The following is a 6000-nucleotide window of genomic DNA, read 5'->3' on the forward strand; positions in this document are numbered from 1 at the left end:
TATACATCAGCTTTAATTATGATTTTTCATACGACAAATGTACACACACACACACACACACACACACACACACACACACACACACATATATATATATATATATATATATATATATATATATATATATATATCAGCTTAAAAAACAATGACCATCACTCTCATACTTTAAATATTGAATCGAGCACCAACTTCCCTATGCCAAATGATTCACACTGAGACTAGCTCCCACCAGGCTGGTGGTAAGCGGAAGTACTTGGAAACTGCTTCTCCGGGACTTGATATTCTAATGCATTGTATTCCAAGGCCGAGGAGCCCCTTCCGAAAGACTTTACTAAACCTCTCGAGGGGAGGAAATGTCCCCCATGTGGTAGGTGAGCCTCTTTCATGAATTATGTATGGTTAAGAAAATAACAGGACTTTTGCCACTTTGCGTGGAATGAAACTCACCAAATATCCGTGGGATGGGATTTGCAGCCTCATACCATGTAATGATATTACAGCTATCAAATATATATATATATATATATATATATATATATATATATTATATATATATATATATATATATATATATATGACTGGTAAAAATGTTCGTGTTATAACAGAATTCCATCTAATAAAACGAGCCCATAAAAACGCCAAAATATAGAAAAAACTACTATATTCCAGAGACTTTTTTTCTATATTTTGGCGTTTTATGGGCTCCTTTTATTTTACATATATATATATATATATATATATATATATATATATATATTATAATATATATTGTATATATATATTCTAAAAATGGTCAGTTTATTCCCAACGTTTCGTAATGTTTTCATTACATTTTCGAGGGTGGTTACAAGAAAGCCATAAAATAAAAATGTAGAAATCAAATTTTATATATATATATATATATATATATATATATATATATATATGTGTGTGTGTGTGTGTGTGTGTGTGTGTGTGTATGTAAAAGACAATAACACGTGTTAAACGACTATACGGCTTAACAAAGCACACCGGGACTTGGGATCTCGAAAAATGAGATTCATTATCGTTTATGCAACCGCAAAGCCTTAAGCTTTGGTTCATCCGGTTAAGATTTATATTGCAGGTCATACATGTTCCCCTCCCCCACAACCCCCTCTGGTATTGCTCAGAACCACTACAATTTTCATGTAACTGCTTATGGAAATAATTTCGTTCGTTTATTCCCTTTTTGAAGGCAATGCACGAAGGCACCTGGATAAAATATTGACATCTTTGATATTTTCTATACAGTGCTTGACATTGAATATAGCCGGTCCGCTGGTATAATGGTTAGTGTCGTGACATGCCTCTCAAATGTCGCAGGTTCGCGTCTCCCCTCGGGCGGTGAAAAATCACCGGCTCTGTATCAAGATGAGTTACTGCTGCAGTGTGGGTTCTGCAGTGGGAGGTTGAATCCAACATTTTTTGGAAGCGTGCTTGTTCCATGTAAATAGGTTTCATGACTATTATATGATAATAATAATAATAATAATAATAATAATAATAATAATAATAATAATAATAATAATAATAATAATAATATGAACATCCAAAAATCAATCTTGAATCACTTGACAAAATACTTCAGTAAACTTCTGAGAAATAGATACAAGAATAGGTCTTGACTTTTTACCACAAAAAGAAAAAAACTAGAGGCAGGAAGTATTTAAGTAAATGGACGATAAATCTCGTAAGATTGACTAAGAGACTCACTCTCACGCGAAACCATCACAGTGAGCAAGTAGTAAGTAAGAATCTTCTGGTTAAATCACAGCCCACTATTGCTGACGTAACTGTGACGTTAAGCGCTGACGTAGCTAACCATGGCAATGAAACTGACGTTCATGATATGTAGTGATGATTGTTGCTTATAATTTTTCATTTTTAGTTTTGTATTGCTGTTAAGTAGGACAGTTTTAAGAATTATTATAAAAACGAGTGTTTACTTCTCGGTATAATTACGAATATGGCTAGTCGTAGCGCTCTAAATTTAGAGCGATTTTTTTTTTTTTCAAAACGGCATAATTTTGTTGTGGATAACACCCGTACTTTCGTTTCATATACCTATCATCTTTCTGGTGCTATTTTGATCATTATAAAACAAAAAAATATGACCGGACAATACGTCTCTATAAAACTCCGAAGCCTTTTCCAAACGAACTATTATGTCAAATTTAACTGCTATGTAAATTAGCCTATTTATATCGGGGTTCACGAGTAACATCTGAAGGTCAATGCTAATTTTATCTTCTAGCCCTGACAGCCCGAGGAAGGTAGCACACTGCGAGTAATCATACATCTGGAAGCACGGCCCGAAGTCGCTCTTTGCCGTGGTAGTGGATCTTCTTATACTACGCCCGGCCGGGACGTCAGAGGAAAAGCAAAAACGAAGTGACCCTTTGGCAAGAAGAGTGAACTTCTTGTGCTCAGCTGAACCCGGGAGCTGTAATGAGGAGCGCACGCTAAATTTAGCCCAAACACAAAAGGACGCGTTACCTCGGCCTGATTCTTACACTATGTCAACTTCATACATCCAGAATGGGAGTTTGACGAACTTTTTAACATTTCTATAATTACTAGATATCTTGGAGCTGCGGCAAGAAATGCAGATGTTGGGCTTTGGGGAATGATCTCCGACGTTAGTTTTAGAATGAATTATGATAATTCACCCTTAATGCTTTTGAACTTTGTGTATGCATCGTATGTAGGGTGACCATTCCACTTAACGATGTTGTGTCCTTTGCCTGTAATTTGAGAAGTGTAAGAATGAATTAAGGTAAACTACTAAATTCACTATCGTTACATCGTTGTATCTCGACTGGAATGGGCTGGGTATTACGTCAGGGAACGTAAGTAACTATAAGTTGATTCACTTCAACCGTGCATTTGATGTCTAGGCCAGTCCCTTACGACGCTCCTGATTGGCTGTTGATAAGCCTAGTAACTATGTTATAGCTACGTCTATATTTTGCGTCACATTTGTGGGCTTCATGACTTTACACTGATTTCGGCTATACAAATATAAATCGGACCTGAATTCTAAAAAATTCGCAGAATGTTTGTTTGTGGCCCAATATTTATTTTTGGTTAAAAAAAATTCCTAGTATTAGATTAAGATTTCGGTTCAGTTGACCTAAGAGTCCAGCGGTCCACACCAGACCTGTTATCCACTTCACCATCTTATCGTCACTCACGAACTGCCATAGGTGCATGGACCAGTGCCGGCAAAAGGCCCACTCGGTCTGTATGAACCTAAGAAATGTGAGATTTAGCTATATAAGAAATAGTTTTGATTTTAATTTCCGAACTGTTTACGTTAGTTCGTGGTGGTAAGATTACCTCTGGAAGTCAAGAGTGAAACCTTTTACAACTTTTGCATGTATTGAGAATAAACTGAGCCGTAATTTCAGTATAATTGTAAGTTCGTACTTCCTTTTTCCCAGTGGTTAAAGTACTTTTGTCACCAAAGGGAACATTTGGCACAAAGAAATGACGACTTTCCAGACGGTATTAAATATAAAACACGCATCTCCAGTCAGCGAGGCAACCAAAGCAGCTCGTGGTGTTCTGCATCCGTAAGAGTTAGATGACAAAACTGACAAAACTGCTGGAGGAAGACGATTACCGTAACATGAAGGGTTGACAAGGTTAGACCTTGGGCGAGTACCTTCTGGCAATGGGGACTTGAGTACCTCCAGCTTATGGTACCTTTGACGGGAATTTTGATGGCAATCTTGGGCATAGAATCGTCTGTCAAGTATCTTCTCTGTCATCGCCTTGGCGATTAACTGAAACTCTCTCTCTCTCTCTCTTTCTCTCTCTCTCTCTCTCTCTCTCTCTCTCTCGCGCGCGCGCGCGCGCGCTCTTTCACTCCTCAATCTTAAATCTTCCTTAAATCTTCCCTATCTACTTTCTCTACACTTCGTAGTTCCAATCCCTTCATCGCTTCTAAATCTTCAGATGGACGCCTTTTGCCAACTCATTATTTATAATAGCATTACTTTTTAAAATTCATCATTCTCCCTTGCTCCTCTTGTAGAGCAACTTCCTCAAATCTATCACAAATCTACAATCTTCCACAGAAGTATAAACAATCGCTCGTACACTCATGTTCACGCATGCAGAAAATAACAACTCCTTCATTCAGGAAGGGAAAGTTAGGGGCTGGGAAGTAAAACACTCAAGACAGAGAGACAGAAAGAAAGAAAAACAGACACCCAACCACTTATTTATTCCTTGTGCAGAGAGACACAAAAAAGCTACAAAATGCTACAACTGCTGCGAGAAGCTCTTGGAAGTACGACATCGGAAACTCACCGGGACCAACCTTGTGGTAACTAAAAAAAAAAAAGAAAAAAAAAAAAAAGAAAAAAAAAAATGAAATGGTGGTAAGGTTCTATGAATGACTGACATGTAGCACATTTTCTCCCAATGATGATACGCTTTTCAGAGGAAGATGGGGCGGTGTTGACACAGAAGAATAGTTTAATATTACAGCAATTGCATTTCTCGCTTATCTTGATGGGCTCGGAATTCTCAAGTTCTTTTTAACGGCGATTTGAGAGAAGTTGCAATCAGGCTTTTCAACTGCAATTCATGTATCTCGTTGAATCCACGGAAGCTTCCACTCAAGTGAAAGATTCACGCCTTAAATATTGCTATAAACGAAAGGTTCTAATAAACTTCCGAATAAAACCAAGGAATTCGGTGAGAGAGGGAGTGTATAATTGCCAGCAACTAATGATGGACAATGAAAAAACTGACTTGCAAGACTTGTTGGTCTTCAGAGCTCAGAATTTTTAAGGCATTTATGTTGTTCCACGGTCCACTTGATGATCTTTTCTTAAGAGAAGATGTACTTGACGATTTACTCTGTATATTGTCAATGTGTAAGTATTGATCATGTATTCAAATAAGCATGATTACATACATATATAATTTCAGATATTTTTATATGAAATCATTTTGAAACTTATTTATTTTTTTAGTTTTGTATTCATATTTATTACTGCGTCAGTGTCCTATACTTTGTGACGTCAGTTTTCATAGAGATAATTAATTAATTACAGAGGCCGATGGTAGTGGCAGTCAAAGTACTATATCAAGCCCAAAAAGGAAGGGAAAGAAAAGAAGTTTGTGGTAAAACTTACAAGGAGGCGAAGCACCTAATCTTAAATGATGGCAAGGTTATTCTAAGGCTATTAAACAACTTTCTGAAAAATTTGTTTTTAGTTTAGTTTGTGTGAGTATATTGGTGAGTAGAACGTTGCGAATTGATGTAAAAACGTCGTGGATAGTAAAGAACACTTTCCGAATATGCCTGACAAGTTTACGGACTTCAGGTTAAGAAGAGAGCATTCACTAGGGATAGTAGATAACAGAAAGTATGCAATTATAATAATTAACAGAACTTACAATATTCATAAGAATTATATATATATATATATATATATATATATATATATATATATATATATATATATATATATATATTCTGCAAAGTAATAAAAAATCATGAAGGTAGATGAAAAAAGGCGAGACCATCACAATACCACGAAATCTGTTATTACTTTAGTCGTTTTTCTTTACTGATGTTCAGAATCTATACTCACTCATATACTACACACACACACACACACACACACACACACACACACACACAATTGCACATAGTACACGCATGAGTGAAAGATTTCCAACCTGATTATCAGTAGCAGTTAAATTCAACTATATGCATTTCCCTCATTTCTCTTGTTTGATAATATTTACAATATACAACATACTAAAATCAATAAACAGAGCAACACCTGTCACGACTTCTTTTTGAAAAACCACTGAGGTATTCGGTTCCCATATTAGACATTTGCCGACCACAGCGTGACGACATACGGAGGAGGCTGTGACGTCATTGCTCTTCAGCGTCATTGCGGTTAGAGCCCATCCAATACCAGGTGATGGACTTCCAGATAATGAGAGGTT

At 36.5% G+C, this 6000-nt stretch overlaps 1 protein-coding gene across 1 annotated transcript in view; it reads right to left on the bottom strand.

Annotated features, from left to right (window-relative positions):
* The window catches only part of LOC135206957 (uncharacterized), a 48788-nt gene that overhangs the window by 27505 nt on the left and 15283 nt on the right, over positions 1–6000 (bottom strand). The gene's annotated exons all lie outside the window — the stretch shown is intronic.

The sequence above is a fragment of the Macrobrachium nipponense genome, chromosome 31 (genome assembly GCF_015104395.2).
Source record: "Macrobrachium nipponense isolate FS-2020 chromosome 31, ASM1510439v2, whole genome shotgun sequence".
In the NCBI taxonomy this organism is placed as follows: domain Eukaryota; kingdom Metazoa; phylum Arthropoda; class Malacostraca; order Decapoda; family Palaemonidae; genus Macrobrachium; species Macrobrachium nipponense.